The 24,846-nt window shown below is 42.1% G+C and overlaps 1 protein-coding gene across 1 annotated transcript in view; it reads left to right on the plus strand.

Annotated features, from left to right (window-relative positions):
- The window catches only part of EPHA4 (EPH receptor A4), a 101,181-nt gene that overhangs the window by 16,940 nt on the left and 59,395 nt on the right, over positions 1-24,846 (plus strand). The gene's annotated exons all lie outside the window — the stretch shown is intronic.

Here is a 24,846-nt window from a genome sequence, read left to right on the forward strand (position 1 = left end):
GAGTGTGCAGGAGATCTCCTCTCTGTCTTTCCTGTTTTGTTGGACATTGGTTTGTCTGTCTATGCAGTTAGAGAACTGTGTTGCTCTAACTTGTGCTGAGTGTTTAGCTGCTGCCACTTCACTGTGGGGATGCTGGGGGGCAGGAGCTCTGCCCACTGTATTGCTCTGCTCTTTAAAGGTCACCACTAACTCCTCTTTCCTGTGGTTGTGTGTTTAGCTAGCCTTCTGCAGCAATCATGCTAATTTGACCTCTCCATACACCTGTATTAAAGTTTGAGTTAAAAATGTACTGTAGCAAAGGAGAGACATTTTTCCGTGGGATTGTTGAGCTCTTTGAGAATGCCGAATGACAGAGTTAACTCTTGTGCAAACATTGCCTTTTATTTGACTTTGTAGTTTGCCCTTTGAAATACAAACATATTTGTGTCAATCAGCAAGTCTCCCTTCCGGAGTTCTGGTTGACCCTGTGGAAAGAAATGTGACTGTGCAATTATTAAAGGTGAGGCCGTCGCTTTAACAAATGCTGAGTAATTGCTATTCACTCCTCTCTGTGCCTCTGCCATAAATGACGGTGAACTGCCCTTCAGCCCAGCTAAATAACAAGGAAGATATTTGTTTGGAAGGAATAATACTTCAGAAATTTGCAATGTGTCAGAAGTATTGTGTCACAGGGACTTGTGGGTAGGGCAAAGAAAAAAGTTGTCTGTCTCAGTTTAGAATGCAAGAAGCTTATTTGGGCTTTAAAATGCAATTAGGTCAAATACTATACCTGTGTCACTCAGAGTTAGTAGGGGTTGTCAGAGTATAGAGGAGGGCAGAATTTGCCCATTATAAAACAATCTGAAGTGAATATGAAGATTCTCTGACAACTTACCTACAGTTCTTTATGATTAAAAGGATGAAAGCTCCTCCTCTCCCCTGCCACAGTGTTGGCAGGAATCAGAAAAAGGCTCTTAATATTGCCCATGAGTTTTTGCACAGTCTAGAGACCTAGACCTGATTGATGTCACTGCTCTCACTGATTCTGTGCAGGGAAGTTGTAGGCCACGTAATGAGGCTATGGATGAGTCGTGCTAACGAAAAAGAAAATCAGACCTCACAACTATTTTTGGAAAGTAACCTCTGTCCTTTGCCAGATACTTTTTTGTGGCAGTTTTTTATGTTAAAACCTTCTGAAGAGCCAGAAGTGAGGTATAAATTTAAAATTATTAAGCATTGCTGATGCTCTACAGAGATACTATCTAGGTATCCTAGTGTTGATCTGACCTGCCTCTTTCTGTGTTAGATTGTAATTTCTATATCTTCATTCAGTCTGTACATGGTTTCTCAAAATAAATTGTTTATTGCCCTGAGCACAGCATCATGAATCTTGCAGCCAGAGCTTCGATAACAAATAAGTACATGTGGTAAGGGGAAATAAATTTTTGAGAACACTTTTCAGTTTGTTCCTCAGAGGTTTTTCACAAAGTAGTGGATTCTGTTTTACCTATTCACATCACAAGTGTATTTTGGCCTTATTCTAGAAGGAAATAATTGAAATACTAGGCAGCGGGTTTTTAACTAGTCCAGACCTTGATTGATGGATTTGTAGCATTTAAGCAGGCTTAAGAGACTAAGGCATCTTTTGCCTATGTTAGTGCTTACTGTCCAGCTCACTTTTAGGCGTTCAAGGGTTGGACTTGCTTAAATTTGAAGATATCTGGAAATATCTCTTACCTTTATCTTTCTTCTTTAACCAGAAGTGTGTAGAAGGTGGCTGTAAAACTGGAGGTGATAACAGGGCAGGAAATAGCGGGCTTAAAATGCAAAACCAGAAGATTAGGCAAGACCCAAGTTAAAAAAAAAATAAATTCATAATTACAGAGATCTTTAATGCCAGTGCAGATTGCCCAGGGATGTGGGGGAATCTCTGTATCAGAGGATTTTTGAAGTTAGACATCTAGTAGCATTGTTTAAGTACAGGTTATCCTCCTGTGGGGCTGGGGAATAGACTAACTGGGATCATCTCTTGTGGTAAGTGCTCTTGTACAGTTGTTATCGGATCCCCATTGTCTTACAGCAGAAACGTAGCTCTTGAGGTCTGACCTAGAAACAGAGACTTGATCATACTGTCTCCTGACCTCTTTCCTTCAAGAGAAACTGTTTCAGTCTGAAGAGGTCTTTCGGCTGCTAAAGCTCTTGCTGTGTGTTTCAGTTTTCCAGTTTAACCAGCTAGTTTCAGCTAAACAGAACATTCCTTAGGCATCTTGGATACCCCTCTATCAGTTTGTTCCAGTCCTTCGCAGAGGGACATTGAACAGGCCGTGGCTTTTCCAACATATCCTGGCTCTACATAAGAGGTTCAAAGTGGGTTTGTTTTACTGGCCTTAGTGTCCCATCCTTATCTGAGCCTGTGGTAATGATGCAGTGTGACAGGGGTGCTGTGGAGTAGCCTTGAAGAGCTTTGCCCGTTACTTGGCTCACCTGGAAAGAGGAGCACAAATGCTGCTTCTGCCTGGGTTCTCCCTCCACCCTTGTTTGCAGCAGCACTGCTCCCATTGCTCAGGAGCAGCACACTACCTCTGACACTTCAAGTGGCCCAGAGTAGATGCACATAGCAGGTGTGGTGCTGTGTGCCTTGCTTTGTGGGTCTGTGCTGTGTTTTGGCTTGATTTTGCATTTCCTCCCATGCACCTGAGATATTTGTTGAAAGACGGCCCTTTCACACAGATGGAAGCCTTCTCTTTGCATCCAGGTTGGTTTTAATGTGCAGCACATGTGCTCACTTAGAAGTTGAATAAACAGGTAACTACTGAGGAGATACTGGCTGCTCAGGTGCAGTCCTATATCTGTTGGGATGTGGAGAAGGGATATTAAAATTGTTTACGAGGTCAGAGCTATAGTGAGCCTTACACTACCTTTGAATTACGATATCATTACCTGAGCTGCAGGAACCAAGAAATAAAACCTTTTACCGTGAAATATGAGGAGTCCTTATGATTTTGAAGTAGAGAGAGGAAGAAAAATGTACTCTATGTCCTAGTACTTTTTTTTTTTTTTGGTTCTATTGCAGTGGGTTTGATTTTGCTTACTGGTGACACACCTAGAATAGCTATGGCATTTGTTAATAACGTTTGTGCTAGAGAAATTCTCCTTTTGCTAGTTCATTTCTTTTTGGGTCATGCCAGGAAAAATGTTCCTTCCTAAAAGGAATAAATTATTCAAGCTTATTTAAATAAACTTGTTGTTATTTCTCCATGTGGTACCTGCACTGTTACAAGTCCAGTCACTTGTTTTCATTTACCACCCTGTGCTTCCTGTCCTTTATGTGAACAGGTTTTTTCTGCCCTGGTATAGAAGGCATTATTATGTTTGCGCGATATGAAAAGTTGCAGTAAAACATTGATGGAGTAGAGCAGAGATTGCTGAAGCAACGTTGATTAAGCTGATTATTCTCAAACAGATGAGAGCAGCTAGCAGTTTACATGTTATGAGACTCACTGGGAGTTTTTTAAAGACTGAAAGCAGTTGATATCTGTATGCTCTATAGGTAGTGATCTATCAAACCAGATTTTGACAATTTTTTATATTGACCTGTACAGATACTTGTCTCCTATGTCACTTTTGTGGAATTAGACAACAGTATTAGGAAGTTACGTATCTGCAGACTGAGAAAGAATTTAAAAGCCATGAATAAGAGAAAAGAAAGTGTAGGTGTAAAAGCTGGAATGAATGTGGGGTATCAAACAGAAAGATGTGCTGGGGACAACAGGAGAGGCAGCAAAGACTGTCCTGGGAGAAACTGAGAGACAACTGCCATGATGAAAAGCAGTAAATCAGCATTTAGCAAAGGTGACTTTCGGTTTCTTCAGATAGTGGATTTTGTGGTCTTGCTGGTCTACTGTTATGTCAATAACTTGCATCAAAACTTCCTCGAGTCAGAACATCTGTTGCGGCCAATGGAAAGATTCCCCTTTACTTTAATGTGCTTTGGATCAGGCCCAAAATGCAAATAGTTTTTCTCTCATCCTTTGAAGTCTTTAACATTTCATGGGCTCCCTTATGTTATTGGTAATTTGCACCAAAATATTTTGCATGCAAATGAAATTTCAGGAGTAACAATGACTACATTGCTGAATATGCATGTAAGTGCACACACACAAGTATCAGTAAAGCAAATTTTACTTTTCAGGTATGAAACTAGCAATTTCTTTGTAATAGTGGGTTGTTAATAGTATATGCAACTGCAATCAAATGTATTGACAAATACATATAAAAGACTGTATAAAACTGCCAAAGTACATTTTGATACATCTGTTAGAGCCAATTGATTTTTCTTTTTTGTAGCTTGTGCATGTTAATACATGTTTTCTATATGAAACTGGCATTTGTCACTAACTTGTTACAGCACTGTAGATGTCATAAATTTAAATACTGTAATTGAACCTGAATTTACTATGGGTTTATTTACCAGATCAAAGAGTAACTTCAACCTACAACACTCATTTTGTTTGCTAGTGTAAATTCCTGAGCTTAGGGAAGTGCCAGAGAAAGACTGTTCTTTGAATTATATGAATGCTAGCAAATCACAAAGTTTTAAGTTTGTAATAAAACTGGAAGTGTATTTTTTAGCTGAGAGATCCTACTGATTTTAGTATCAAAATTTTGAAGTTTCTTAGAATCCTAAAAACTATTGTAATGCTCTCATGGGAGTCTGCAATATCAAGGCAGTAAAATATGACACATTTACAGCAACTCTGTTTGCTTTATATTAGGACCTCACTTGATCATGTGAGGTGGGTACTTTGCTCCCTATACCTGTCCAGTTACTCCTGTCTGAAAAGCACTGAAGCCTTATGAGAGCAGCATATTCAGGTCTTGGGTTATCACCTGCCTTGGCCACTGGGATGCTCTTCCCCATTTAAAACTCAGGCTTTCTTATCTGCTTAGTTTCAACCAGTTCTGACCCAGCAGTTCCTGCCTGAGCCTGCATTTGCAGGGCAATCCTGCTGAATCCCAGCAGGCTGAGCTGAGGTCTCATCCCCCAGGGCCTCAGCCCCACTCCCTGCGGCAGCTGGTCCTACCTGTCTGTGTTGGCTGTGTTGGCTTGTACTTCAAGGGCACAGCCAGCCAGTGGCTGGGAGGAGAAAGGTAAAAACAATTTGTGTTTCTAATTGTCCTAAGATATGATTATGAGCATCTTTCCACAGAAAAACATCTGCTAAACAGAGTTTTGCAGGAAGGGTTTGTCAGTGCTCTTACCTGTTAGGAGATCACTGCATATGACTGGAAACGTAAAGAGTTAGTCACTCCTTTTATACCCCAGGCTGTTATTTAAAGCTCTTGCTGGGAATGTCATTGCAACAGGGAGGGAGTAGCAGGAAATAAGGGCTGGGGTCAGCAGTGACGTTCACGGAGCAGTGAGAAAGGATGTGTCAGCTGAGTGGAGGTGGCATTGCCAAAAGTCCTCACCTGAGCCACAATGGCTCACGGCTGGGCGAGTGTCAGGCAAGGAAGGTGCCTGCCACCCAGCTGGGGTCAGAGCTCTGTCTTTGTTTCAGTGCACTATTTGTGTAAAAAAGAAGCACATAAATAATCAAAATCTGAAAGGGGTCTTTTGTAAACTCACATGCGATTGCCCATACCTTAAAAATATCAGTCACCAAAAACATTTGTCTGTCCTCAGTGGAAAGTGTTTAAAGGCAAGAAGGGTCTTTCTGGTTCTTTGCATTTAATTTCATGTTGGTTAAACAAAGATTCATTTTGAGAGAGAGGAAAAGCAACACAGCGGTGCCTTAAGGCAGGATAAGGGGAGGTAACATTGCAAGCCACAGTAAGTTGCTGCTGGCTTCACTGGGACAAAGTAAGTCAGGCAAATTGATGTACTTCAGCTGCTAAGGGGATAGCACAGGAAGTTGACTAGCACTAGTTCTGGTCCAGAAGGGGAGGGGAGGAGTGGGGCTCTGGACCAGGCTTTGCTAAAAAGTGGATTTGGAAGTGCTGTAAAGCCCTGCCTTTTCTCACAGGGCTGCTCTCAGCCTGAAGTGCCCAGAGCCTTGCTGAGTCAGCACCTGCAGTCCCAAGGGCAAGTGCTGAGGGCTCTGTAGGATCTATGGCCCTGAGAAGCCAGTGCCAATGAGTACACACCAGAAGAAGCCTGAGGCTGCCTCATTCAATCCCGGAGCCGTGGGCTCCTTGAGCAATCTCCAGCTTCAGAGGGTACCTTGTACTGCAGGGTGGTGTTTGAGCCATGCTCGACTTTCCCTCCTCAGCCTTCCTTCAGGCATGGCTCAGGGCACAGCCTCAGGAATGGCTTCAGGTGAGCAGGAAGGAAGGGTGCAGTCGCATCTATGCAAATCCTTGGCTGCTTTGAGCTCCTCTGTTCAAACTCTGGCTGTGGAGGCTTCTGGCTCATGGTCATTTTCATTTGGTTAAACATCCTGCTTGTATTTTCTGAAGGCAGGTGGTGTCCCAAATTACTATGTAGCATGGACTCTTTAATGTCCTGAGTTCGAGGTCTAACTTTGATATGAGCTGCATAAGCAGTAAATAAGAGCTGCTTCATTGCTGGCAGAGGCTTGGTGATGGATATTGGCAGGGAGTATCTAGTTAATTTTTGAACTCTCTTCCTCCATCCAAAGTTAAAAGCTGATCCCAAACTGCTAATGACTTCTACCACCTTAACTAAGTTGTTAAATCTCAACCCATCAGCTCTGGTGGTTCAGGGTCACTGCTTAAGCCATACTGTGACACCCATGCATGCTTGAAATTCACCTCACAAACGTGCTGTTGTGCTCCTAATTCACTGCCACCCCTCTAAAGAGTCAGCAAGTGACAGTCAGTGCAGTGAGAGTCAGGCTTTGTCCGAATTAGCATTCCAAAATGTGTGAGGTATTGCCCAATTAATATACTCTGCATTACCTAAGACCATGAACAGCCTCTTTTGTGAGGGCCAAAGTTGTCTTTATAAAGAAACAATACAAAGATGTGGTTAAATATGCATGGAATGCATATTGGTTATTTTAAACACTAAAAAAGCCTTGTTATCTGGGAGACCAAGGACAGTTGTTCTATTGTATTGAATCTTACAACATCTTTGAAACTTTTCAGCTGGGTACAAGTCTAGAATGAGAATGATGTTCTAAGTCTGAATCACATACAAATTGCAAGCAGTATTCTATTGGCAGTGCGGAGGGCAGGATGGAAGGAGCAGGGCTGTCCGCCCAGTAATGAGACAGGTTTTAAAGGCAAAAATTAGGAGTTTACATAGTGTTTGTTTCCTTCTGCAGTTGGGTGGAGGTTGTTTGGTTAGTTGGGTTTTTTTTTTGGTTTGGGTTTGTTTTTTTGGTTTTCTTTAAACCCATTGGAAAATATTTAGGCCATCATTCCAGGCTTTTTTGCTGCCATGAGGGATGTGCTTTGTGTCTAAGATGCCAGTGGACAGTGGCCACTTAATTGTCTTTAGAGAGTGGGATTGATAAAGCAACGCAGAGTGTGCAGACTGCAGTGGAGTGCTGATAGCCATACAGTGAGCCCTGATGTAGCCAAACTCACACATAGTGTGGTGCACAGACCTGGTTTCTTGTGAATCTTCTCCGTGTGCAGCCCTCAGGTCTACTTCTCCTGCCTTACAACTTTTCTATCAGTGAAACTCCACTAATGAGAAAAATTTCAATTTGCTACTTGATTTTATGTTGATGTCAATGTGAGGAGACTCAGGCCATGCATTATTAGTGTGGTTTTATGAGAGCAGTGATCAGGCTGTTGAGTCATTACAACTACTTTACACTTTGGATTTTAATTGCTTTATGGAGCTTGTTAATTTTTGTTTAGTTTGGCAGTAGCTTATGAATGATAGTTGTCTCTATCAAAAACTGCCACCAGCTCTTTCATCACTACTTCTGTATGGTACCACAGTTTTTAGAAGCATGCAGGCAGAATTTTATTCTAGGTAACTATTATATTGTGGCTTCAGAAATACCACTGTGTTTTTATTTGGCTTCTTTTCTTCTCTCAGTTGCTAGGAACAGATATAACACTCACAACAATGTGAGTAATAATCAGAACTTCTTAAATATCAACTAATGTGGGAGATAAAACTACCCAGGTGACGTATTTGTAAGTGCAAGCAGTAATAAAGCCATATGAGAAGTCATTATCTGCACATTTTTTAAATCGTTTGTTGAGAAGTATATTACTGTTTATTTAAAATATCCTTAGTACAAAGCTCCTGGGAATACCAGCTAGAACGTGGTGTGCAAGTCTCTGTGTGGGGTTTTCCATAGGCAGCTGTTCTTTGACCTTGCCCTACATGAGGAGTTTCAGACTTTCGTTTCTGGATTAACAACTGCCCTCTCTCAATATCAGACATTCACCTTAGCTTTCTAAAAATGCAGTGGCAAATCAGATTGCATTAATGGAAAATGCTATGGCCTAGAAAACAGCTTTTACTGCTGACAAAATGGGCTGATCAAATCTGGACTGGTAAGGTATGCTATTTTTGACTGTGAAAAGTAGCATTTTCTGTAGGTTTGCTGAATGCAATAATGTGATTTCATGTTCCTCTTTGTTAGTCATCTCTAGCTGTTGGTGAGGGTAATGGATGTTGTTAATGTTCAACATTTAATCAGCTAAGGTATGTGTCTATCTGTTTTTCTTTCTCAAAATTTGCAAGGATTGTTATCGGCTCCATATATTTTCTAAAAAGTCAAAAGCAGCTCTGAGAAGGTGAGCAGAGGTCTGCTAAATATATTTCAGAAGTCCGTGAGTGCAAATGAATGATTATGTGAAAAGAATTCACTCTTCCCGCTGACTAAAGAGGTGCTTGCAGTAACTGTTGGCTTGCACTGTCTTTCTTCAACTTTGCTGCGACCATTTAGTGAGGTCTCATTCAGGCTAATTCCCACAATCTGCTGAGGCTGGAATATTTGGATGTCTGTTCAGACATATAGCTTACTTTCTAATTAGCACATCAGGGTTTGTGCGTTTTTATTTTTTTTTCTTTTCCTTTTTTCTTTTCTTTCCTTTTTTTTTCCTTTTTTTTTTTCTTATCAGAAGGCCACAACCTCTGTCCCAATCCAGGCAGGTGAAATTTCACAAGCACTTTATCATGGCTCATACCTCAAGCATCCGGACACGCCTTTCTGATTGTCATTTATATCCTCCTGTCATTGCCTCTGGCATTTGCTGAGTTCACATTTCCATGTGATTTACTGCAAAACATTTTGTTTAACAAGTCCCTAACACACACTGACAGGGAAGTCCCCCTCAAGAAGCTGAACTAATAATAGCCTTCATCTTTGCTTTCTTCAGATAGATGCTAAAAAATCAATCTGTTGGTATCCGTGCTTTAGACTTTGCACTTATGAAGAATTCTTGAAACTTGGAAACTCTGACCTTGAATCCATAAGTGCTTTGAATTGTAAATGCTCTTTGTCAAGGGCTCTGTGTGTGTAACAAGGCGGAGGAGCTCTGAGGCAGCACCTTTACTCCCCAGTTGCATAATTTCCAGTGCAGTTGGGTTATGAGTCAGCTGCAGCTCTGCAAGTGTTCAGGTAACTATTGAAGTATTTGGATGCTGAGGCTGCTCCTTAACAGCAGTTCTGGGAAACCTTTTAATATCCCAGAGCAGCTGCTCTGTCTGCTGGACTTGGCTTCTTCAGTGCCTGCCAGAGGGTCCTGAGCAAAGCTGGGAAGGAGCCCTGCTGAGAGTCCTTGTCCGTGGCCTCTCTCCAGTGCATGTGGCAGTCTGGTACTGGCAGAGCACAGCCTGGGCAGGGGCTCCTGATTCACCCCTATGGACCTGGGGGGCCTTCAGCCAGTAGTCTTGGCAAGCTAGTTTTTAAGGCCATGGATGAGTCCAGTGTAACTGTTCCCATGTAGGAGTGACTTTCCTTCTTGTTGCTTTAAGGCAACGTCGGTAGGAGCGGTCTACTTTAGGCCTAGAATTTGCTCTCCTTTAGTTAAATATTTAAACTCTGTATTCCTCTGAAGGCCTAAAATTACTGTGAATTTCAGACTGAAGTCACTAAGTGTTTGCAATGTCAAAACCCACTTAATGTTGACAGAAGTGATTCTTACTGTCTTTCAAAAGATTGCTTATGTCCCATGATGAGTTGGGCACAACTGAAAAAACAGCCCTAAGTGGCAAATTCACAAAATACAAGCAAGCAAATGCATAAGAATAAAATACAGCAAAATAACCATCTCCCCTCTTCCCCAAGTGAGTTGCTGATCTCATGTATTTGGGGCTCTGCCTGGCACAGTGGAGATTTACTGACCCATTAGTGGCTGCTGTTCGGCTGCACCTTCACATAGGAAAAATATGTCTAGAAAATAAACTTGGCACATCAGACATGCCATAACTAATTCATTGCAGCCAGCACGTTTCCTCCTGTTCTGCTTAACTGCCTCACGTTTTGATTATGTACAAATTTCGTGGTTTGGTTCTGTTAGAAAATCCTGGGTTTGTTTATTTAAGTTTACATTTCTTAATGAATGCAGGCAAGAGAAAGTGCTAAGTAGTTACAAATAAGGAACGTGGAAAGCTAATATGCTGATCTGAGCATTAGTTTTTGAAAATACAGGCTCTCCTATGGCTTTTTGATAGGGTAATAAAGATTTTTGTAGTCTTGTGACAAAGTGCATGAAAATTCAAGCAAATGGTGGTCCTGGAAGGACTTCTTGGTGGGGCAACCTAACAAATTCTCAGTGAACTTGGTTTTGGTGGTCAAAGGCAGAGTGCAAATAATCCTTCTGTGGGGTGGGCACAGGGAAAAAGGCTCTGGTGGCCACAGGTGGCTGCTGGGGCTGCTCCTGAGGATTATCCATCTGTAGTCGTAAGGTGCCTCACTGTATGAAATTTGACAGTCAGAGGAACACCAGGAAGACAATGAAGTTTTGCAGGGTATTTTTTTTCTATTTTGGCATGAATCCACTGATAGTTGACAGAAGCAGAGAGAAAAAAGGAAACATTTCTTCCTCAGGTCTTCTGTCTTGGCTGAAGGTAGGAAGTGAAGGTTACTCTGTGTGAATTTTGGATCTTCAGAAAAGTGAAAAATATGTGCTGCAAATGGATGGTCTTGCATGCCCAAGCATATTTAACTTGTGTCAGATCATCTTGTCGACAGCATTTTAAAACCTTACTCTTCTAAACTATCTTAGATGCAATTTGGATGTTGGTGATAGCATTCTGTTAATTGTTGAGGCAAAATTAGGTCTTGATATGGTTTAGTTAGAGTAGATAAAATAGTGCTCATAAGAACTCTGAGCTGATAAGTTATCGTATCAGGAAGAGAGTGAGGTGATCAGGGTGGATGTGAGTCACACGCCAACTCCAGTCTCACCACTGCATTTCTTTGCTAGAGTAAATTTTTGTGGCCTGGACTGAAGTCAGTGGTGCTTTTGGCCATTTCTAAATAGCTTCATGGATTATTGTCTTTCACTAATTTACGTATTATGCAGATATTTGAATAAATAGCTCTATCATGTCAGCCATGAGGGCCTCTGAGCCAAAATGAGATGTTATTGTTAGGTTCATTTGCCAATAGTTTTGTTGGAGATGGATGCCTTTCCAGATTAGAAGCAAAATTGTGTTTGTTTTGTCACTTTCTCCCAATTAGCAGCTGTACGACATCCAGCAGGAATTCGGAAGAAAGCTTTCCTTCTTGTGTGTCACCAATGCCAGAGTACAGGCTCTGCAGGCTGGGCTGTGTCCTAACCTGTATCCCAGCCCATGGGCTGTGCTCTCTGGGTACCTGCTCTGGTAACCAGGGGCACAGGAGGTTCAGGGTGATGTGGCAGAGCCCCACGGGGGACGGACGGCTCGGCGTCCCCTGCTGGGGGTAGGTCTGGCATCCGGTGATCTGCATGGAGAGGATAAAGAAACCTGTCACTTGTTCATCAGCACTGGAGAGCGTTAACCCAGTCACCTGAGAAGTCTTAATCTGCTTTAGCAGTTGGCTCAGCTGTGGGCTTGTTCCTCGTGCTGGAACTAGTCTTGTCTTGAAGCTGTGTTATCATGCCGTGGTTTGTGTGCCTCCTGCCGTGCCCGGAGTGTGAGCTCCATCTCCCACAGGACCAACAGGCACCTCCACTGTGTAAGCTTTCAGCTTTGCTCTGGTAGAGATGGATTCATTCTCTGGATGCTTCCCCTGGAGTGAGTCAGAGGGCCCCTGCCACCCTCTTGTAATTCATCATTTTCACCTGCTCACTGGTGTGTCTGTGGAGAGCCTCCCTGGAGCTGTATGGCAAAGACTAAGCTGGGGGAGAAGAGACCTATCACAACTATTTTTGGTCATGCCTAACATCAGTTTCTGCAATTCCTTTCCTCAGGATTTTATTTCATATATTTTTTAATGTACCTTCTCATACAAAGGGAAACTTTCTGCAGAACTCTTGAAGAAAAACTTGGCTTAAAGCATTCATTAAATGGCTGCCTCCATAAAAACACCCCTACTTTAAAATTTACCTGGTGACATGCCCATTGCACAACTGGGCCAAATCCTGTACTCTTAGAGCAGCAGCTGTGTTGTAAATCTGTGGGTTGTCCCAACCTGAAAGATGGATGGGCAGAACTCTGATATAAAGATACTATACATCAGTTAAAGGAATTAGTGCATGATATATCTTGTGAATTCAGGATGGTAGAGGATTTAAAAGCCAAGTTTGGCTCAAATTACAATTATTCTTATCCAGAACTCACACCAGCCACTCATAAAACTGGTATCTCTCTAGCTGCTCCTTTTCCGAACTTCTTGCTTGATGGGGCTGCTACAACATGTCCCCCAAACCAGCCTCTGTGCATCCAGTTCCTTTCCTTCGCTCTGCAGGGATGTGTGATGATGAGAAAAGGTACTGAGTGCAGTCTCGAGGGACACATCTGCTCTCTGCAGATGCTGATGCACCGGTGTGGTGGAAAGCATTCTGAGTGCACCTGAATGGGGTCAGCAGCGCAGCTTGGACAGCACGCTCTGCCTTCCTACTCCTTCTGGATTGGTGCAGTGCCACTCCTGGCAAATCCTTCAGGATGTCTTGATACAGGGGTTCTGCTGTGCTGGTGTTTCTGTTCGTGACCTAACCGATGGTGCTTCAGTGCTATTTTATCCTGAGGTAATTCCTGCCTTGCTTTTATTTATTGGTGATAAAAGACTGTCACAGATAAATAAGCATGTTCTCACTTGACTTGATAATTTACATGGCATTGCTGAAGGTGATTTATAATTTATACATGGAAAGGATTTGCTGATCTCATTAATAACTTTCCAAACATCTAGATAAACACGTTATTGCTCTGAATCAAGTGAGCATGAAACAGCCAAGGTATTCACCTGCAAGGGCTTCTGGCACTCTGCTCTTTCCCAGACAACAGAAGTTTGACAAAAGAATGTGGGAATTGCCAAAACGCGTTTCTCCTCACAGCCACCCAGATCACCCTAAGGTGGGAGATTTCATCTATTCTTGTTAAATTATTCTTCCCTATTGAAAGGCTTGTTGACAGGAGCAGATTCCCAGCTCTTTGATTTTTAAATAGGGATTGTATTTCACATCTCTGCGCGTGCAGCCAATGCAGGCATTTCTCTGCATCCTCTCGAACATCCTGCCAAAGCCTGAGATGCAAAAGAGCAGGGAACAATCTCCACAAGCTTCCTCCATCAGGGCTGTAAAAGGAGAATTGACACAGCCCTGGGTATTCCCTGCTGAGCCAGGTTGTTGTCATGATTTGTTTCATCAGAAGTAATCACCTCCTCTCTTATATGGGCGCCTTGTTATCTGGAGATCTCCAAGTGCTCTATTGCTTAATTAAACCTCACAACAGCTCTTAGATGTATCTATTGTGAATCTTATTGCCGCTTTCCAAATGGATAATCTGAGGCAGGGATACAGAAGTTTACACACTGGGTGTATGTGTAGTTACACCCTTCAATTTAGGGGCCCCAAAGGAGCAGCCATGCTTTCTTTTCCACTATTCCCTGCTTCTTTCTTGCCATTGACTCCTGTGAGAAAGGGTTATCCATATGCGGGAACCTCCCATACCTGCAGAGAGATGACCTGGAAGTTAGTGAGCAGAAGGTGAGGCCAGACCAGGTGGGAGGAAAGTGAATGATGTTTCCTCTTAAAACCATGATACAGACTATGTCCATGAATGCCAGAGGCAGGTCAGGCAACCTGTCCTCAGCCTCTGTGGCAGAGCCAGGAATTACACCTGTCTTGGTCTCCGATGTAGCTGTGAGATCGCATCTCGTTGTGAAGCTTCAGGCTGTGAGAACAAATGCAGAAGAATAGCTTCCAGATAGCTCCTGGCATGTTTGGGGGGGGTTGTAAATTAGCCCAGTGAGGGGCAAATCTTCTTCCCTGGAGCTATTAAAAAACTGTCTGGAAATAATCCTGAGTAATGTGCTCTAGGGGACCCTGCTTGAGCAGGGAGGTTGGACTAGACGACCTCCAGTGGTCCTTACCAACCTTAACCATTCTATGAAACTTCACACTGATTTTCACATCTAGGAGAAAGCTGGGGGAAGAAAAGTGTCGAGGAAAATCCTGGGTGGTTTGAGTCTTCCACTTTTAGAATGTCTTTGGTAGCAAATGCCACATTTAAACAAGGGTGCACCTGCATGTGCCTCAAGTCCAACACTTCTGGAAAGGTGTGATTTGTGTAAAGTAGAGAAACATGCAGACTGAGCAAATTTAAGGAGAAAAGGACAAACAATTGAGCTGCTGTTTTCCTCTTGTTGAAGTTGAGCTTAGTGCTAAATTTTGCATTGGTAATGAACTAAAAGTGGTTATGTACTCCAAATCGCAAAGGGCAAAGAAGAGAGAAGCAACTCATCAATGTATGACCCTCTCTAAAATGTCGTGGGTAATCAAGTGTGAAGTACTTAATGGATCATGATTTGCATGCCACTATTTTGATTGATGTTCTACTTAGTAGAGGATTGATAGTTTTTTACAGTGGTGTTGATGGAAGTCTCTAAGAAGCAGAGGTATTTAAAAGATGTGTGGGTGTGGCACTTAGGGACATGGTTTAGTGGTGGACTTGGCAGTGCTGGGTTAGCGGGTTGGACTCCTTGTTTTTTTCCAGCCTAAAAGACTCTGTGATTCTGTAAGCACCTCATCTATTTTCTGTAGTGCTGGGGAGAGCCAAAGCAGTGTTTGTTTGAAGCCATTGTGTTCCCAGCATCTTTGTTAAACAGTCAAAAATAGTGCAGAGTTGTTATCTTGCATAGACCCGGATCCCACCAGAACTGTCTATATTTAGACATCTCCCAAAACCTTTGTGTCAAGCAATTCTCTGGGGAGACCAAAATAGTTGGGTGGTTTTTTTATTGGCTTTCTTTTTTTTTTAAATAATGTCATACAGCCATCTAGAGAGGATGTGATGATTAAACCATATTAAGGCATCTTGCTATAGCTCTGGAGATAGGAGCTTGAACTCTGTTCTGGGCTGTTCACAGTTAAACCAAGAATAAAGAAGCCCAGAAAAACACTGTAGTTTTTAGTGTGCTGGCGTGATGTGGCTCCATCACACTCATGATACAAGTTCAAACAGTAGCAGAAAACATTACAGCTATGCTGGGTTCTGCTGTGGAGGGAAATTCCACTTGCACAAAGGAGACAGCATTAAAGGATTTATGGGCAGGATCAATCCTCAAATTCTTGACAATAGACAATTTGTTAAAGGGTATTAATGTAATAATTATTTCAGTGTCTCTCTAGCCTGTATAAAATACAAGCAGTTTTAAAATAACTGGAAATAACATGTTGGATGCTCTTTAATACATTATAAGGACACTCTTTGCTAAGTCCAGGACCCTCAGCTGATTAGGAGCAAATAGTTATTTTAAACAGCAGTGTCAGAGCTCTGTGTTAGGCCTTTCTGTCTTAAACTGCTCAAGCTGATACTGTGCTCTATCACAGACTTCATCTAACTTTGGAGGTTTAATTGGCTTTCTACAGAGCTGTTAAGATTTAGGAGATGAGAGATAATCCCAGGCTGGCTGGACAGTGCTTTGAGATACAGATCTCTGTTCTCATCAGTGCTTTTACACCACTGGGGAGAGAAGCTTGTAAGCAGGTCTCCTGACAAGAGGATTAGGGCTTGTTAATGTGGAGATTCAGGCCAATTAATCAGCTTTCACTGGAGTATATATGGTAAAACTTCAGTAGTTGTTTTTTTTTCTGTAAAATTTAGTTGCTTAAAGAACAAAATCATAATTTTCTCTGGTTTTATTAAAAAAAAACCCAAATCTTAACTTTTTAGGTTTGCTTTAAAATCTTTATTTGGTGATTCTCCTTGTGCTGCTGCTTCTGTTCAAGGGAAACCGTCAACTTGTTTTTCTAATTGAGTAATTATTTGAAACTGATTAGTTGACTCATCTCTTAAATCTCACAGCTTGTATAAAGGTGATTAAACTTTCAAAGTTAGATGAAGTCTGTGATAGAGCAGAGTGACAGCCTGAGCACTCTGAAGCACAAAACATTTGAACACTTGGCTCAGGCAGCAGTATTTTAAAGATCCCCTGAGCTCTTGCATGAGTGTGCTGGCATTGTTGGTGCTCTCTGCTCCCAAAAAGGGCACAGCTATCGCTGTTTCTGAGCAGAGGGATCTTTATCATACCAGGGCATCTGTTTATTGTTTAAGTGTTTTTAAAAAGTAAAAATGTAAACCACGAGGTGCCAGGTCCCCGGTTCGGCAGCACATTCCTCTTCGTTAAAGCACTTAAACGTGAAGCCGTGCGTGGTTTTAGTGCTCTGCTGCACCGGCAGGAAGGGACACCTCCCGGTGGCATTGCGGGGACAGTCCCCAATGCTTCCCGCTGGTGGCCGCCGGCTGCTTCGCTTGCCTTTGCCAGTCCTAGCAAATATCTTCCTGTAGAGAGCAGAGCAGGTTGGGATTTTCGTTCCTTGAGGAAAGTGCTGACTTCTCACTGAGAGAAAGGATTTTATTTTTTTTTTGGTGGTAAATTTTTTTCAATCAAATTTTTTCACCCTGGATTTTTAGCTTTCTAATTTTTGTTTTAATTTCAGACAAAACCCAGATGCAGCAAATATTTTGTCCAGGGGCTGATTTTTCTTTTAAGATGCCTTGGTGAGATTTTTCAGCTGTTCCCCCCAGTGCAGAGCTGGAAGCTGCTTATGCAGGTGGGGTTGACAGAGCTAACGTGAGATCAGGGTGCTGTCAAAGACCAGCAGTGAGCATGTCAAACTTACCCTCAGCTGTTCCCTCTGAATACCACAGCTATAGCAAAGATGTGGGTTGCTTGGATAAGCTATTATTATTAATCCATAGAAATGTGAGATTTTCAAATTCATATATTTTTGAGGGGGGGGTCTTTTCTTTAGCAGTTGTGATCTCTCAGCTGTGTAGCAAAGTTCAGAATTCTTAATAGTTTTTAAGAATAAAAGCTAATTTTTAATTCTGAGGCTTTTCTATGTATGTGCCTATCAAACTTAGTTAACATATGAACTGTATATGTATTTAATTTTTTCTTTTATGCTTTTGACTGTAGTTTCCTTAGAAAAGGGTGAGTGATAAAGTAGGTTTCAGCTTTTGAAATTATTGGGTTATCAGCATAATTATGCTGAGATACAAGTTGGTTTGAAATATTTCTGTAGAAGATAAGCAAAGCATTTCTCTGTGTAAAACCCAGGAGAACTGATGCTGCTTAGGAGTGGCACTCCAAAAATGCAAGCTCTGTCCCTGCAGAGAGGATTTGGAAGTGTAGCGATGCCAGTGGTGCCGTGGGTCTGTGCCTGGCTGTGTGTGGTGTCCAAGTGTGGATCTGCACAGCAGAAATGTCTGGCTCTGAAGGCTGTGTCAAGAAAATGATACCCAGGAGAACAGGACCTCCTTGGCTGGGATTAATAGGCCACTCTGGTTCTTGTCATACACTTGGCAGTTTTGTGTGTGCCTGTAGCTCTCTTTTGAACAGATTGCTGTATCACATGTCCTGTCCTGTTGTGCTTGTGCCCTTTTCTGAGCTAGAGACTTCTTCGTTTTCCTGGCTTATTTCACTGGACTTCACGTATATTAGGAAAAAAATATTAAAGCTCTGGAATTCAGGACAGCAGATTTTGGCTTGTTCAGGAGCTTTCTCCTCGTGAGGGCAGTGAAGAAGGCCATATGAGCTGATGGGTTGTAAAGGACAATCTGCTGAAAGCACACGTGCAGCCCATCGCAGCTGCAGAAGGCAAAGGAGACATAGCAGAAGGCCAGGATGGATGGGCAGGGAGCCCTTGGCACAGCTCAGGCACCCAGGGGGATTCTATAGTCTAGCCATGGCCTGGGAATGTAGGAGAGGCATTAGGAAAGCTAATGCCTGGCTGGAGTTGGACCTGGTTAGGGATGTGAAGGACACCAAGGATGCCTGCTCCTACAGGCACCAAAAGGAAGGCTGAGGAAAATGCAGTCCCACTGATCAGCAGGGGAGGAGACTTAGTGACCAAGGACATGGCCAAGGACTTAGTGACCAAGGACTGAGGTACCAAATGCCTTTTTGCCTTGGCTTTCACTGGCAAGGTTGGCTGGCTGGCCTTCCAGGTCCATTAAAGTCTGTGGAAGTGAAGTGTTACGGGAGAGGACTAAGTCCATGGGATCTGATGGGATGTGCCTGATGGTGCAGAGGGATTTGGCTGATATCAGTGAATGGCCACTCCCTGCTGTCTTTGACAGGCTGTAGCAATGGACACCTTGCAGTTGGCAGCGAGTGCCTCATCCCTTTCCCTCCTGATGATTCAATAAGAGACCTCGGATGGTGATAGTGGTTTGTTTCCACACCAAAGATCTCTCTGGCTCCTCACTTCTTTTAGCTTCTTAAACTGAAGTAGGCAGTGGAATTTCTTGTCTCCCGTGAGCCAAATAAAAATCTGACCACCTGTCAATGAGATGATCACCACGTCTCCATGGATACACATCAGACAATGCACTCTTGGATTGCCGAAGGTTTTTGAGTCCTGCTGTGACCTACGGCTACTGCCTTGGGATGCTGCCTTCCTCTTCTTCTTCCTGCTGCCTGTAGCTAAGCCTTTCCCAATGCCAAAAGGGCTGCAACAGGCACCTGGAGCGGAGCCTCCATTGTTTGGTCGGGCGTAACTGAGTCCTCCTGCCGGGGTGGTACCTGCAGGTCCTTGGGTGGGTGCAGGTAGCTGATAGAGAGTCATCTCTGTGGTGTGGTGCAGCTGAACCCCACATGCCTGGTGCCTTTCTTCTGACATTTAGAATTACTGCACTGGGAAAAATCCAACCAGATACGGTGCTTACCTGCCAGGGTACTTGCACGCACAGTTCCAGTGGCTTAAGCAGAGTTTGGATTTTAAATCACAGTACATTTGTACTCCAAGTTCCCTTTATTTTTGTTATTAACTTCCTACCTTTGTTACCCGATCATGGAGTAAAACTACTCTGAAGTCAAACAGTCTAGACTCTTTCCCCAGTAAGATTGTTTGTGTTTCCTTGTGTCCCAGTGGGACTGTGTTTGTGTTTCCTTGTGTCATTCATGCATCAAAAATATATGCTTAGCTTGTAGAAATACTGGTTTTCTCATCAGCGATATGAGTTAAAAATGGGAACTCCTTTTAATTTGTAGCAGTAGTACAGTCATTGTTAATAGGAGGCAAAGATCTTACAGTGTGAAGATCAAAGGAATCTGACATTATTTGGAAACAGCATTTGGTACATCACATCAGATTCTACTACTTGACTTTTAAGAAAGGCTCAAGAGAAAGCTTTTTCTTCCCCCCGTTGGCTTCTAAGGATCTTTATTTATCACCCTCAGGGGCATTACAGTGAATGATTAGATTGGACCAGGAGGACGACTTAATTTTACAAGAAACTCATTAATTCATCCTGTTTTAAATCTTCTCATTTCACCCAAAACCCAATTATGCTTGTAGTGGCAATGATCTGGAAAGGCATTGTCTCGTTTGTATCAGGGGGCCACTGGGACCCCTGCGGTATTCATGTTGGGGAGACAAGGGTGACTCCCTTTCTTTGACTTTTAGGTCAAAAGAACTAGTTGCTGGGACAGCTTGACAATTAGAAAACCCTGATGAGCATTTGGAAGTAAAACAGCTGTACAATAACGGAGGGGTTCATGGTGCAGGGCAGAAAGCTCATCAAAAGAGACTATCCAAACGATTGAGTTCTATAATTAACACACAAAAATCTGTTCAGAAATGGTAATAACAGTAAAAGAAAGCTGAGAAGATGCTGCCTACTTATGTGGCAGATGTGGTTTTGTTACAATCCAAGAGAGAAAATCCATCCTCTTAAAGACTAAGAACAACATTCAAGGGGAAAAATAAAAGTAACTTTTTGTTCCTAAGGGTGCAGTTAAAACATGAGCTTAAAATATTTCCAGAGAGAGAAGAGCTGAAGAAAAAGTAACCAGTGATGAAAGACATCAAATATGCTATCAAAGTATTTTTTCAAGTCTTTAAACACAAATTTCTTTTCTCACTGAAATCTATAAGCCTGACATTGAAATATCTCTTATTAAATTATTTGCTCTGTCCTTCATTTCACCAAGGGTACTATTTTAGGATCTTTGTTTAAACTTGGCTACAGTTATTGACTTAAAAGAAGTTTTCCCTCTTCTGTTGTGTGTAGAGGGAGATTTGATTCAAAATCTCAAGGAATTTTGAGGTTTTTTTGAGCATGTAGCTAATACATTTTCCTGCTTCAAATTTCAGCCAACTCCACAGATTTTAGCTGTAGTACTCACTTGCCTGTGATAATAAATGTTGTTGGTGGTGCACAGGTAGGTCCGTTTTGGGCAGGAGGGTGCAGCAGGAACGTGGTTTCTGTTTGGTTGTGGTCCTGACCTGGTTGAGGGCCCTTTCCTTGTGGTGTTCGTGTGGAGACTTAAGCCCTTGGCACAGGGATCTCTAAGGCAATGGCTCTTTAGCCAGTGATGCTGGCCTGTGAAGGACTGCATCCCACTGGGCTTTCTGTAAAAAAACACTTCAGAACATCTATGCCAAATTTTCTTCTATTATCAGTTCACTGACTTAACTAGATTTACTTGGGCAAAGCCACGTTTCTGTGCTTGTTTTTCACCCTATTGATTAGCTTCTAATGGAAATCAGTATTTTCTCAGTTGCAAGTTCTCCTCATCAGCAGAGGCTGAGGCTCAGGTAGGATGTTTCTCCTGGCCTTGGTCCCTGGTTGCCAGGGCTGCTGCCCGAGCTCCTGCCCAGCAGTTTTCAGCTCAGGGCTGGCCTGCTTGGACCTTCCCCATCCTGTCACTGTTCAGAGCCTGACCAGCCCTGCCGGGATCCAGGGTCTCTCCCTACCCTGCCTCAGATCCTGCTCATTCTCCTTGAGTGAGGAACCAAGCGCTGCCTTCACAGCACTACCAAAGTCTCTGCTTGGAGCTCCCTGAGATGTTTTTAAGATATGCACTGCATTTTTAATTATTTAGGGACTTTTCAACAAAGAGGTTGGGATGATTTCTTTATCCAACCCTTTATAAGACATTATACTTTTTTTTTTTAAAGGACTATTAAGCATGCCAAGCCTTTTCCAATATATGATGGAATGATTCATTGCCATTTCCACAATAATAAAGGAAAAATTTAAAAGGAGGTACTGGGGTTTTTTTCAACAACTTTAAATTTGCAAGAAAAATTTTTTAAAGATTCCCCCATACCCAATATAAGAAACACCACAGCTTATTTAAAAATGGTCAAAACCAATTGAATATGTATATTTTGTTGTACTTGTGTTAAAAAAGAATGTGCTTAGAGCCCCCTCCATTATAAGATGAATTTTTGAATTCTTAAATTGCTGTCTGAAATTTTCTAATAGAAAATTCAGCATTTGCAGAGACCAAGCAAACAGACTCTCCAGCCCACACATTTATTCTTTCTTTTTTTTTTTTTTTTTTTCAGGAAGCCATGAATCTGAAAGTCAGGTTTTAATGAGAAAATGGAGTTTGAAAAACAGCTTGAGAAAAATTACATCTAGATTTGACTGGAGTTCCATAATTCTTCAGAGCAATTTTTGCAGTTTTAACATGTATAACTCTGGTAAATTTCAAAAAAAAAAAGAAGGAAAAAGACATGTAATAATGACCAGCAATGTTTGCCAAATCCTGTCTCACTTTAATAGAAATAGAAATCAAATAGAGTTTAATATTATAACTCAAAGACATCAGCATGATTATTTCAAGCTGATGTCCATTTAAAATCAATGGGATTTGTTCTGAGGAAAAACTGTGAGCTGAAAATACTTGATTTAAAAATTTCCCTTGAATCCAGTGGAGTCGATTGTAACCGTGTTATGCTAGTGGGTGATCTGAATGTGAGAAAAGATTTTCCTTCTTTTAAAAAAAAAAAACCCTAACAGAAAGAGCTAATTAAGGCAAAGCTAAGAAATTGAACTCAAAGTTTGCATTGCACATGTGAACTAATCTTTTTACAATGGCATCTTTCGAAAACTGTGTAAGAACCCCATTCATGCTGGGTCTCACCCAGCAAATCCTTCCTAGAAAAGCAGCCGCGTGAAGATTTGTCATGAGCAAGCAATAAAGACTTCCAGGGAACAGGTTCTGTACAGACTTCTTGTTTGCCTACTAAATCATTAACCTTCAAAAAAAGCCCATCCATAGCCTTAACAGGCACTGGTTGTAATAGGTGTGTCAGCAGCACTTCATGCTAAGAACAGCTTTTACAGGATTAGGTTCGAGTTTTTAAGTGACGGTACCATGGAGCTCTTGGGGGCAAAGAACTACTGGTTTAATGCAGCACATTCTCTAATGCCCTTTTATGTTTGTTATGAAATGTGGTGAATCTCTGAGCACACTAAAATGAAGGAAACTCTCTTCAGGAGTAGGTGATTTTTGAAGCAAAATGGCTGTGTGTGCTTAAGGAGCAACTACTGTGTTTGGAGAGCTTTCTTCAGGTCTTGAAATATTAATGATCTTGGCTTATTATAGTAGAAAACAAAATACAGTGCATGAAATGAGGGGATAAAAATCTTCGAGTTATAGAGCGTTGACCTTGCAGTACCCACTGAATCCATCTATTCCCTTTTAAACCACAGAGTCTGAAAAGACAGGGAGGAGGAGGAATGGTTGCAAAAATATTTACCTGTGACATTTTTCTTTCCAGCAGCATGTTATAGCCCTAGTAATATCTTCAGTCTTGTACTAGGTTGTTGATTATTAAGTATTTTAATAACAGGAATATGCTAAAGATGGCTCTTTGTTTAATAATTTCTGTGAACTATGATGTTCGTATTAACAGTAATATTAGAGTTTACATGTTTAATTTTTAAAATGTTGAATAATGGAAAGAATTTTGTGGATAAGAGCAGTCAGTGTGGTTTCCTCTTGTATTCTGCTTTCCAAAGCCTTGTCTTTATATATGGCAGCAAGATTCTGCCTGTGGGTATCTGTTCCGGTCATATACAGGCTTAGGCATATTTTTCATCTGAGCCGTGACAGTGAAAACCAGGAATAATATCTCAGATCAGCATCTGCCATTTGACTGCTGCTCTTGTTAAACCAGGCACAAGAGAACATGTAGTGATAGTACAACTCGCTCACCAGATATTGCAATTTATACGAAAAAAATGAAAGGTTATTTCCCATGGTTACTTTTGTGTGTGTGTTTTGGTTTTTGTTTTTGTTTTTTTTTTTTTCTTTGGGCAGTTCCCCTCACAAGCACAATAAGCTGTTTTACAGGAGTTGTCTTTCCATAGTGCAAGTGCCTGGTTGATAGCCATCCGTGGTGGGTTTGTATTCAAGCCCTAATTGTCTCTGATGTGGGGAGGCTGGGTTTGACCCCTGTGATTCTTCCTGCCAGAGCTGTGGTTGCTCATTTTAATTGAAACCCCAAGGCTGTTTGAAGCATGGCCAAAAAGCACCTTGCAGGTTGAACCTTATCTAATAACACAATGCATGTAAACTCTGGAAGCATAAATCTTGGTCACTTGAGCAATGTGCTTTTACAAGGTCCTCTGCTCCAGTGACAGCCCCAGCGAGCGACACAGGGCTGATCTCCCAGCGGCACATCGTAAAGTTAGGACTTGTTAGGGAAATTCCATAAAAGGCTCTGCTTAATAAGAATGAAGTAACTTGCCCTTTTATAAATGTTTAAAATGAAAAGTTTACTTATATCCTTCTCCATTTCCCATTGGAGGGCCTCGTAAGAGAAGGTGGGAAAGAACAAGGAGGACTAAGGAAAGGTTGAAACAGAAAGAGCGAGCCCTGGCTGTGCGGGGGCCTGTGCCCTCCCAACAGGAGTCTGTGCATAGCAGGGGAACCCTAAAGGTAGCATAGGTGATAAATGACGAGATGTGAGAGTGAGTCACACAGTAAATACTGGGAACAACCTTTCCTTTTTACTGGTTTGCGTGCCTGGGAATTTTCTCTCTTCTGCGTAGTGCTAAAAGCGAGTGGTGATGGTGGGCTTTTATCTATAGCCAAGAGAGAAATTTCTAGGATGACATACCTGTTAGCCACTATGAAAATATGTTATTAATGATGCTAATGAGTTTTTTCCAACTGAGGTAAAAGTAGCCATTTGTGTAAGCTTTGCATTTGTGAAAATGATGTCACCGAAAGCTTGCCAGCTGCCCATGGGACCTGGTGACAGTGGTGCAGTTATGTCCTGGCTTTGAGGAGAGGAGAGCACTGCTGATCTCCTCCCCTGGGGAGAAATAGCCAAATGAATTCTGCTTTGCCAGGAGGGAGATGTGCCATTTCTGGGCATGTTGGGCTGAGGGCCCCGCTGCCAATTGCAGGGAGTTCCTGTCCCACTCCCTCTTAAAAATTGGCAGTGTCTGACTCTCAGCTGCCATTCCTTAAGTGGTCATAGAATAAACCAATAGCACCCCATTTGTCATGCTCTGTGTGTGTGTGTGTG

The sequence above is a fragment of the Neopelma chrysocephalum genome, unplaced genomic scaffold, assembly GCF_003984885.1.
Source record: "Neopelma chrysocephalum unplaced genomic scaffold, ASM398488v2 Primary Assembly neopelma1_70, whole genome shotgun sequence".
In the NCBI taxonomy this organism is placed as follows: Eukaryota; Metazoa; Chordata; class Aves; order Passeriformes; family Pipridae; genus Neopelma; species Neopelma chrysocephalum.